Source organism: Ursus arctos, unplaced genomic scaffold (assembly GCF_023065955.2).
Source record: "Ursus arctos isolate Adak ecotype North America unplaced genomic scaffold, UrsArc2.0 scaffold_3, whole genome shotgun sequence".
In the NCBI taxonomy this organism is placed as follows: Eukaryota; Metazoa; Chordata; class Mammalia; order Carnivora; family Ursidae; genus Ursus; species Ursus arctos.
Genome location: NW_026622985.1, coordinates 17357797 through 17368153, shown reverse-complemented (window position 1 = coordinate 17368153; position 10357 = coordinate 17357797).

The window sequence follows — 10357 nt, the reverse complement described above, 5'->3', positions numbered from 1 at the left end:
TTGGGTATCAGATCCCTTCTTCTCTTACATTCTCAAGGACTCAGCTCTTCAATCATCCCTCCTCTCCTTGCATCATCTGTTTTTTTTTAGTCCTAAAGTGAATCAATCCTCTCAGCTTAAAAACATGTTGTAGGGGTGCCTGGGTGGCTCAGTCAGTTGAAGGACCAACTCTTGATTTTGGTTCAGGTCATGATGTAAGGGTTGTGAGATCGAGTCCTGTGTCCTGTTCTGTACTTGGCAGGGAGTCTGCTTGAGATTCTTTCTCCCTCTCCCTCTGTCCCTCTCCCCCAGAGTGCTCCCTATGGGTCTCTGAAATAAATAAATCTTAAAAGAAAAAAAAACCCACATGCTATAATATCTTAAATCTTAAGGACACAAAAATGCCCCACATCCACCTTCAGCTCTTCCAGGTCTCTGCCCAACTTTATGGCAAAACACCTCAGGAGTCATCTATACTTGCTAGTTTCCACTCTCACCACAAATCATTCTGTTGGACTACCTAGGCTGTTCCCAGAACTCCACTGAAATGGACTTAATCAAAGGCAATACATTCCACATTGTCAAATGCAAAGGCTGATTCTCAGTCCTCATCTTATCTCTCAGCATTTGACAGTTGATCTTGTGTGTGTGTGTGTGTGTGTGTGTGTGTGTGTGTGTGTGTAGGAGGTATAAATACATGGGGTTTGTGCATTTATTCACAATTTATTTTTTCAAAGAGGTAAAGCATTGTATGATACAGACCACCTCTACTTAAACCACTCAAGGATGGTTTCTGTTATTTGCAACCAATTGTATTCCTTGCTGATTTATATAGTTTTCTTAAAAATCCCAATAAAATAAACCCTAGAAGCTAACAGTTATTAAAAGCAAATAGTACAGTGGAAGGAAAAACTGAGTTGAGAGTCCAGATTTACTTTCCTTTTGGGACCAGAGCGGATGTTACTTCCACTTTCAAGCTTGCTATACTTCACATCCCATTTATAAAGTGACTAAGTTCTATCTCTAAAGCAATGATTTTTAAAATTATCTCCTCTCAGATCATGGGTAAAATCAGGAGCATGCACACCACCTCTGATTTAAAATGAAATTATACACTGACTATTTGGTTTGAGTTCCCGGTAAAAGGAAAATTTATGTCAAAACGATTTCTATACCTTGATGATTGTTCCAGCACATCTGGTCATTGTGCTAAGCAGGAAGAAAACAATTACTTAGGGAGAACAGTCATTTTTTCTCTACTGACCTTCCCTCCTCTGACTAAACATGTAGTTTGACAAATAAGAAAATAAGGAGAATTTCTGCTTCCCATAAGACGGAAGAGATGTACCTTTCCCTATTTCTCTAGCAAAGAACAACTAAAAACCTGGAACATTATATATAAAACGATCGTAAGAAGTTTCTGAAAGATGGAGAGATGATCAAACAGTAGCCAGGGGCCTTGGGACCCAAGGAACACACAACACAGTGGTGCGTTCCCTGGATTTTCTATTTACCTCATATATCCCAGACTTGGAGCTGAAGAAGCTGGCAATCTGGAAATGCCAACAGGTGCAGACCAAAAAAAAAAAAAAAAAAAAAAAATCCCAGCGAAAGCTGGCTTTCTCTAGTCAAAGGATAAGAAAAAGGGTGGTCTAGCAAGACAGAAAATGTTCAGACAATAACCACTCTACTCCAGCCAAACAGCACAGGGAAAGTCTGTGGCCCTACCAATACCCACACCAGCAAAAGAGAAGGAGGAGCCAACAGCTACACCCGTGTGAGGTGATCAAGAGGTGGCCCGACCTCTCTCTGCTGGAACAGAGTCAGAGGAGGCCTGTTAAAACAGAAAGCTGACAAAAGCACCAGAGTCTCATAACATGATGCCCAAAATGTCCAGGTTTCAAGTAAAAATCACTCATCACACCCAGAACCAGTTAGATCTTCAACTGAATGAGAAGACAATGAGAACTCTGAAATGATAGAGATGTTAGAACTACCTGACAAAGATTTTGAAGCAGTTCTAATACAGATGCTTCAACAAGCAACTATAAACGTTCTGGAAGCAAATGAAAAAACAGCAAAGAAGTAGTAAGTCTCAGTAAATAAGGACCTAAATGGAAATTTTATTCTTTTAAAGTTTATTTATTTAAGTAATCTTTATAACCAACACGGGGCTCAAACTCACAACCCCAAGATCAAGAGTCACATACTCTTCTGAGCCAGCCAGGCACCCCCCCCAAATGGAAATTTTATTTTTATTTTTTTTAAAAGATTTTATTTATTTATTTGACAGAGAGACAGCCAGAGAGAGAGGGATCACAAGCAGTGGGAGAGGAAGAAGCAGGCTCCCAGCGGAGGAGACTGATGCTGGGCTCGATCCCATAACGCCGGGATCACGCCCTGAGCCGAAGGCAGACACTTAACGACTGAGCCACCCAGGCGCCCCCCAAATGGAAATTTTAAAACTGAAAAATACAACATCTGAACAACGGACGGACTCAACTGCAGAATCAAAGACACAGAGGAAAGAATCAGTAACCTAGAACACAGATGTTACACAACTTCTAGGGAGAAAATAGACTATACAAAGCAAAACAAGAACAGATCTTTGATACCTGCAGAACTGCAACAAAAAAGTCTAACATTTATGTCATGATCATCCTAGGAGAAAGAGGGCAGAGCTGAAGAAGGACTAGAAGAAATAATGGCTGAAAACTCCCATATTTGGCAAAGGATATAAACCTATAGATTTAAGAAGCTGAGCAAATCCCTAACAGGTAAACTTGTTTAGCCTGATCTTTTTTTTTAATCATTGTTTTATTTTTAATGTATTGTATCCTATTTTACATATGCTTTAGTTAACATATAGATTTAAATAATAAAATTAATAACCTAATACATCAGGCAAACCATAGAACACCACACTCAATAGAATATACGTTCCTTCAAGCACATGAAATAACATTTTTGATCATAAACTAGGTCAAAAAGCAAGCCAAAGCAAATGTCAAAGAGGACTGATCATTGCAGAGACTGCAATGCAATTACCTTAGAAGCCAATAAAAAAAGAATTAGAAAAATCCATTTTGGGAAACACATTACCAAATTACCAACAGATCAAAGAATTGTAAAATGTGAATACATTTAGAACTAAAATGATACAAATACCACACATGGAAAACTTGTGGGATAAAGCTAAAACAGTGGAAAATATAAAATCACAAATGTGCCTATTAGGGAAAAAGGTCGAAAAATTAACGAGCTAAGTAACCACTTCAAGTTAGGGAAAAAAATACAGCAAAGCAAATCCAAAGAAAGTAGAAGGAAAGGGCTAATGAAGGTAAGAGCAGAAATTAAAGAAAACAAACTAACAAGGATCAATAGTCAAAACTGATCCTTTAAAAATATGAATCAAATTCCATGCTAATGAATTTGAAAACTGAGATGCAATGGAAAAATTCCTCAAAATATTACTGATTCAAGAAAAACTTAAAAACCTGAATAATCCTATAATTACAAATAAGACTGAGACATTGATTTAAAAATAATCTTCTCACAAAGAGAATTCTAGGCCCCAGTGATATTACCGGTGAGCTCTACAAAATATTCAAGGAACGAACAATCCCAATCTTACACAAATTATTTCAGAGTAAAGAATAAAAGCAAACACTTCTTGACTTATTTTAGGTACCTAGAGAAAAGTATTTGTGAAAGGAACAGTATCCAGAGTGTTACGGAACTATAACAAATCAGTAAGAAAAAAGGCAGAAACAACAAAAATAGTAATTTTACAGAAAGGAGAAGAGCAACGTTAAGAAGGGATGCTTAAGCTCATTCATCATCAGGGATGTTAAATCCAGTGTGAAATATTTCATAGTCACTGAACTGGCAAAAATTGAACGTCGAAACAACTCCAACTGTCTGTAAGACCATGAAACAATGGGCTCCCTCATCCACTACCAGAGGAAATGTAAACTGGTGTAACCATTTTGAGAAATGGTTTACATCACTTAAGTTGAACAGGCATCTACCCTACAACTCGGCAATTCACTGTACCACGCATAATAGCAAAAGCTCCCAATAATCCAAATGTCTACCAATTTGGTATATTTATATAATGAAACTATACTGTGAGGATTAATAAACTACAGCGAAATTCATCGACAGGGATAAATTTCAAAAAAATGTCCAAGAAAGTAAGAAAAAAACCAAACCAAACCAAAACCCCAAACCATTTTGTTTTTATAAACTTCAAAAGCAGCAATCGAAACCGCATATTCTTTAGGATGTAAAAGCTACCAAAAAAAAAAAAGAGGAAGAATTACTACAACATTTGGAATTGAAGATCCAATCAGGGAGGGGAAGTGAAAGGAATTTGAGGGGCATCGGTAACATCCTGTTTCTTGGTTGGACAGCTGTGCATTTTCATATACTTTTATATGTGCTGTATTTCATAACAGAATTATTTTTGAATGGTATAGTAGGTTGAATAATGGCCACCCCAAAATGTCAAATCCTGATCCTTGGAGTTGTAAACGTTATCTTGGTAAAAGGGTCTTTGCAGCTGTGATGAAGAATCTTGAGATGAGATCACTTTGGATACTTAGTGTGCCCCAAATGCTGTCATAATTAGCCTTAGGAGAGGCAGAGAGATTTCACAGACATATAAGAGAAGGCGACGTAACTGTAACTACGTAGGCAACAATTAAGAGTGATGGAGCCCCAAGCCAAGGAAGCTAGGAACCACCAGAAGCCATCTGGCAAAGAGCGAATTCTCCCTGAGGGCCTCTGGAGGGAGTGCAGCTCTGCCGACACCTTGATTTCCCAGAGGAAAACAGATTTTGGCCTTCGAGCCTTCAGAACTGAGAGAGAACAAATTTCTGTTGTGTCAAGAAGTCAGGTTTGTAGCGATTTCTTCTAGCAGCCTCAGGAAATGCATACACATGGAGAATGGATGAGAGTTGCCTGGGAAGGATGGCTAAGGAGACCCAGCAAAATTCTACATGTTCAACGTCATATGAGTCTGCACAGCTGAATGATTTTTCCAGCAGTACTCAGCAGTCTGAAGGTAGGACTAGAGAAAGCCGACAGAATGATCTGTGGTTGGGAATCTGCTAGGCAAGGAAGTCAAGAATATTGGCAGGAGGGAGGAGTCACCAGGTGGGGAAGAAAGTCAAACTAGAAGCAAAACCAGAGGAGATGAGGAGGAAAGGAAGGACTGGCCAGCAGTCCTTGTAAGCTCAGAGAACAGATGCAGTGGGAAAGATGGCAGGTTTTGTTTGATCAGAAAGAAATCAGAGGAGGGGCGGTTAGAGTAAAGAGGTCTAGGGTGTGGTTAAGGAGGTGAGTGAAGCAAGTGTAATGGAGGAGACGAGGGAAAGCAAAGCACTCCCTGCTTCTTGAGGATGGTATTGTGAGTAAGGCCCTATTCACTTATCTGAGGTCTCTACCTGGGTCTTACAGCCTCCTTCTCAGTTCTGATGATAGGTCAATACATGCTGTAAAAAGACTAAAACGTATGTAAATCAATTTCTCTATTTCTTCAAACAACCTAGCAACGGGCACAAAAGTCTTTATAGTCCTTTTATGGGATAATGGCTTGAAATTCCTTTCGATAAATTACACACAAAGCTAGTTTTTCAGATCTGCCCAGAGTAAAGGATCTGCAAGGGTGCTTTTTGTCGACAGGAACCAATGCTATTCAACCTTTAATACGCATGCAAATCATCAGGGGGATGTTAAAATGCAGAGTCAGGGTCAGCAGGTGTGGAGTGGGGCCTGAGATTCTGCACTGCTTCCGGCTCCAAAGTGACCCTGATGGCTGCTCATCAGTGGATGAATCAGATGAATTACTCTCCCTCTAAAAAAGGGATCCTGAAAAGCACGTCCCCTTTGAAAGTTATCTTCCAATCAAGGAAAGACGCTTCAGCAGAACCTATGATCAATCTGTCATTTTGATCTCCTGGGATGATGATGATGGCTAATGGGATTGTGACAGGTAATCAAACTGCACCTTGGAATGGAAACATGAGATTGCTCCTATCTACTAGTATAAGTCAGGTTAGCAAGGTTATAGCATACAACCTTAATATGTGTAACAGACATATTAATATGCAAAAGTAAATTATATTTCTATATAAAAATAATGACACAAAAATATTAACTACTGAGGGATAAATCTGACAAAACATGTAAGACTCTGTACACTGAAAACTACAGAACACTGTTGAGAGAAATTAAAGACCTATACAAATAGCATTCTATCATGTTCACAAGTTGAAGCCTCAATATCAGATGTCAATTCTTTCTGAATTGTCTATAGGCTCAACACAATTCCAGTCAAAACCCCAGTAGGCATTTTTGTAGAAACTGAGCTGATTCTAACATTCATATGGAAATGCAAGACCTCTAACAGCCAAAACAACTTGGAAAAAAAAAAGCTGCAAGACTCACACTATCTGATTTCAACACTTATTATAAAGTTACAGTAATCAAGATAGTGTGGTATCAGCATCAAGATTGACAAATAGGTCAGTGGAACAGAACATAGTGCAATTGACACACGTATACGGACAGCTATTTTTTTCTTTTTTTCTTTTTTTTTTAACAACGGTGCAAAAGCAATTTGGTGGAGGAAGGACAGCTTTTCAACAAATGGTGCTGGAACTACTGGATATCCATATGCCAAAAAAAAAAAAAAAGTAACTTTGATCAATATCATGCACACTTAAAACTAAACTCAAAATGGACCATAGTCCAAAACGTAAAACCTAAAACTACAAAACTTTTAGAGAAGAAAAAAAAACACCAAAATATTTATGACCTCGAGTTACACAAAGATTTCACAGATGCAACACCAAAAGCACAATCCATAAGGAAAACATGATACATTTGAATTCATCAAAATTAAAAACTTGTGGGACACCTGGCTGGCTCAGTCGGTAGAGCACGCGACTCTTGACATCAGGGTTGTGAGTCTGAGCCCCATGTTGGGTACAGAGATTACATAAAACAAAACCTTAAAAAAACAAATTAAAAACTCATGCTCTTTGAAAGACTGAGAATTAAATGACAAGTCCAATAACGGACTTGTGTCTAGACTATCTAAAGAAGTCTCAAAACTCAGTAAGAAAAACACAATCAGTGGGCAAAAGTTTTGAACAGATACTTAACTAAAGATATACAAATGGCACATAAGTACATGAAAATATGCTCCACATCACTAGCCATTACAGAAATGCAAATTAGAACCATGATGAGATCCATGCCCATTAGAATGGCTACAGTTAAAACACTGACCATACTAAGTGTTGATGAAGATAAGATGTGAAGTAACTCAACTCTCATACACTGCTGGTGGGAATTTAGAATTGTGCAACCACTGTGGCATTTCTTAAAAAGTTAAATATAATCCTACCACATGATTCAGCTATCACACTCCTAGCTATTGACCCCTGAGAGAGACATATGTCCATAAAAAGCCATTTATGTGGACATTCACAGCAACTTTACTTGTATTAGCCTCAAACCAGAAAAAGCCCAAATATCTACCAGGTGAACATATACACCAATTGAGTACAACGGAACACTCAGCACTAAAAAGGAATGGGCTGTTGATATATGCAACATGAATCTCAAAATAATCATGCTGGGTGAAAGAAGTCCCACAAAAAGAACAAATACTGTATGAATCCATTTATATACAACTCGAGAAAATGCAAACTTAACAGCGACGAAAATCCATGGCAGCTGGGAAATAAGTGGGATGGATGGGTGAGAGAGTCATGAGAACATTTTGGGTTTGACTTATATAATTACCTTGATGTGGTGACAGTTGCACAGATATATATAGATTTATTAAATTGTATACTCTATATAGTATGTCAATTATACCTGAAACTTTTTAAGAAAGTATATTAACTATATTTTTCAAATGTGACTGGCAAGCAAGGTTTCATTTGTAATTACTATTTTTGTGCAAGCAAAATTCAAATTCTAACAGTCAGAAATTGACTCTGATGGCAGTATTGTAAAATATACCATGTAATAGTACTGTCTTATTTTGATCAATTTATTTTTTTTTAAAGAATTATTTGAGAGAGAGAGCGAGCAAGCATGATCTGGGGGGAAAGAGGAGCAGGGTAGAGGGAGAAGCAGATTCTCTGCCGAGCAGGGAACCCAATGAGGGGGCTCAATCCCAGAGTCCTGGGGTCATGACCTGAGCCAAAGGCAGACACTTAACTGACTGAGCCACCCAGGTGCCCCCTAACTGGTATTTTCAGTTTGTCTGTTCCACAACGTAAGAATTGTTGACAGTGATGGAATTTTATACATTACTAGCATGACCAAGATACAAGATGGTATAAATTTGCGGTTAAGTTTGCTATCCTGAAACAAAATGGTAGCTGTTGTATTTTCAAATGAACATATATTTTCTATTTTTCATAGATTTCAATGACAATCACCATGCAACTATAATTAAAGAAAGATAATAGGAGAAAAAAGGCTCAGCTTCCAAACAAAACGAAAAAACTATTATTATTTATATATGGCATCATTTGCCACATAAAAAGGAGAATCTACAAATTATTAAAATTAACTAGGCTTAGAAAGGTTACCTTATAGAAAAATCAATAGAGAAAAGTCAAAAGTCCTATAGACCAGCAATGAAAATAATTTGGAATATAACTTAAATGTTACTATGTATAATAGTAACAAAGGCTACAAGGCACACAGATATAAATCTAAATCTTTATGTAGAAAATTATAACTTTGATAGACATGAAAGACCTAAATGGAGAGATACACTGTGTTCATAAATACAAAGCCTCAGTAATATAAATATGATCATTTCCCCAAGTTGACCCATTAATTGAATGCAATTCTTTACAACTGAAGTCCCAAAAAGGTTTTTAGGAACTTGACCAGCTGATCCAAAAATTTATACAAAAAAGTATAGGGCTCACAACAGCTAAGACAACTGAGTAAAAATAATGATGGTGCTCTGGTACTTATTCTATCAGACAGTAATTCTTACTGGAAAGTTACATATAATTAAAGAAAGATAGGGGTAAATACGGTGCTGGTATAGGGCATACAGAAGAGTTACAAATTAATATGGAAACTTGATATATGACAGGTGACTAAAAGATGAACTATTATTTTTAAATTTTTTTAAAGATTTATTTATTTGAGAAAGAGAAGAATGCATGTGCATGGGGGCTGTGGGCAGAGGGAGAGAGAAACTCAAGCAGACTCCATGCTGAGCATGGAGCCTGATGTGGGGGCTCCATCCCAGCACCCTGAGACGGTGCAGCACCTGAGCAGAAACCAAGTCAGACATTTGACTGCATCACTCAGGTGTCCTTTATTTATTTATTTATTTATTTATTTATAAATAAATTTAGATTTATTTATTTACTTTAGAGAAAGATATATACTTTATATCTTATATATATATCTTATAAAGATATATACTTTAGAGAAAGAAATAAGCGGGGGTGGGGGGTGGGAGAAGAGGATGGAGAGGGAGGGAGAGAAAGAGTCCCCAAGCAGACTCCCCACTGAGCATGGAGCCCAAGGCAGTGCTTGATTCCAGGACCCTGAGATTGTGACCTAAGCCAAAACCAAGAGCTGGCTGCTTAACTGACTGAGTCACCCAGGTGCCCCTAAAAGATGAGCTTTTAAATAAAGGGTACTCTGAAAATTGGGTACGAGTATTGAAAAATATAAAAATTAGATCCCTACCTCAAAATACATTGCCAATGGCTTAAAGACCTAAAAGTAAAAAACAAATCTAACGTATTCAGGAAACAGAAGTGAATATCTTTATGACACTGAGAATTTCTTAAGACACAATAAGCACAAACCATGAGGAAAGTTAAATCAGGGTTAAGATAAACTTTTGTATGACAAAAAAATATTAAGTGAAAATACAAGCCATGGACAGGGAGAAGACATCTGCAATCCATATACGTATCAAGAAATTAGTATCCAGAACAAAGAACACCTCAAATCTACAGGAAAAAGAAACACAATAGAAAAACTGGCAAAGGATATGAACAGGCAATAGAGTAGGAGAAAACTAAATGTCCAATAAATACACAAAGATCACGAAACTCTGTAGTCATTAGAGAAAATACGAATTAAAAACACACCAGAGACACTATTTCAAACCCATCAGATTAGCAATAGTCCAATAACATCAAGTGGCAAGAATGGGGGTCACATATTGTTGGTGGGAGACGAAATCAGTACAGGCACTTTATTGACCAATTTGAAATACCTAAGTTACAACTGAAAATGTGAATTATTTCACATTCCAACAGTTCCACTTCTAGTGATACGTCCTAGAGAAGCCTTCATGTGGTTCACAAAA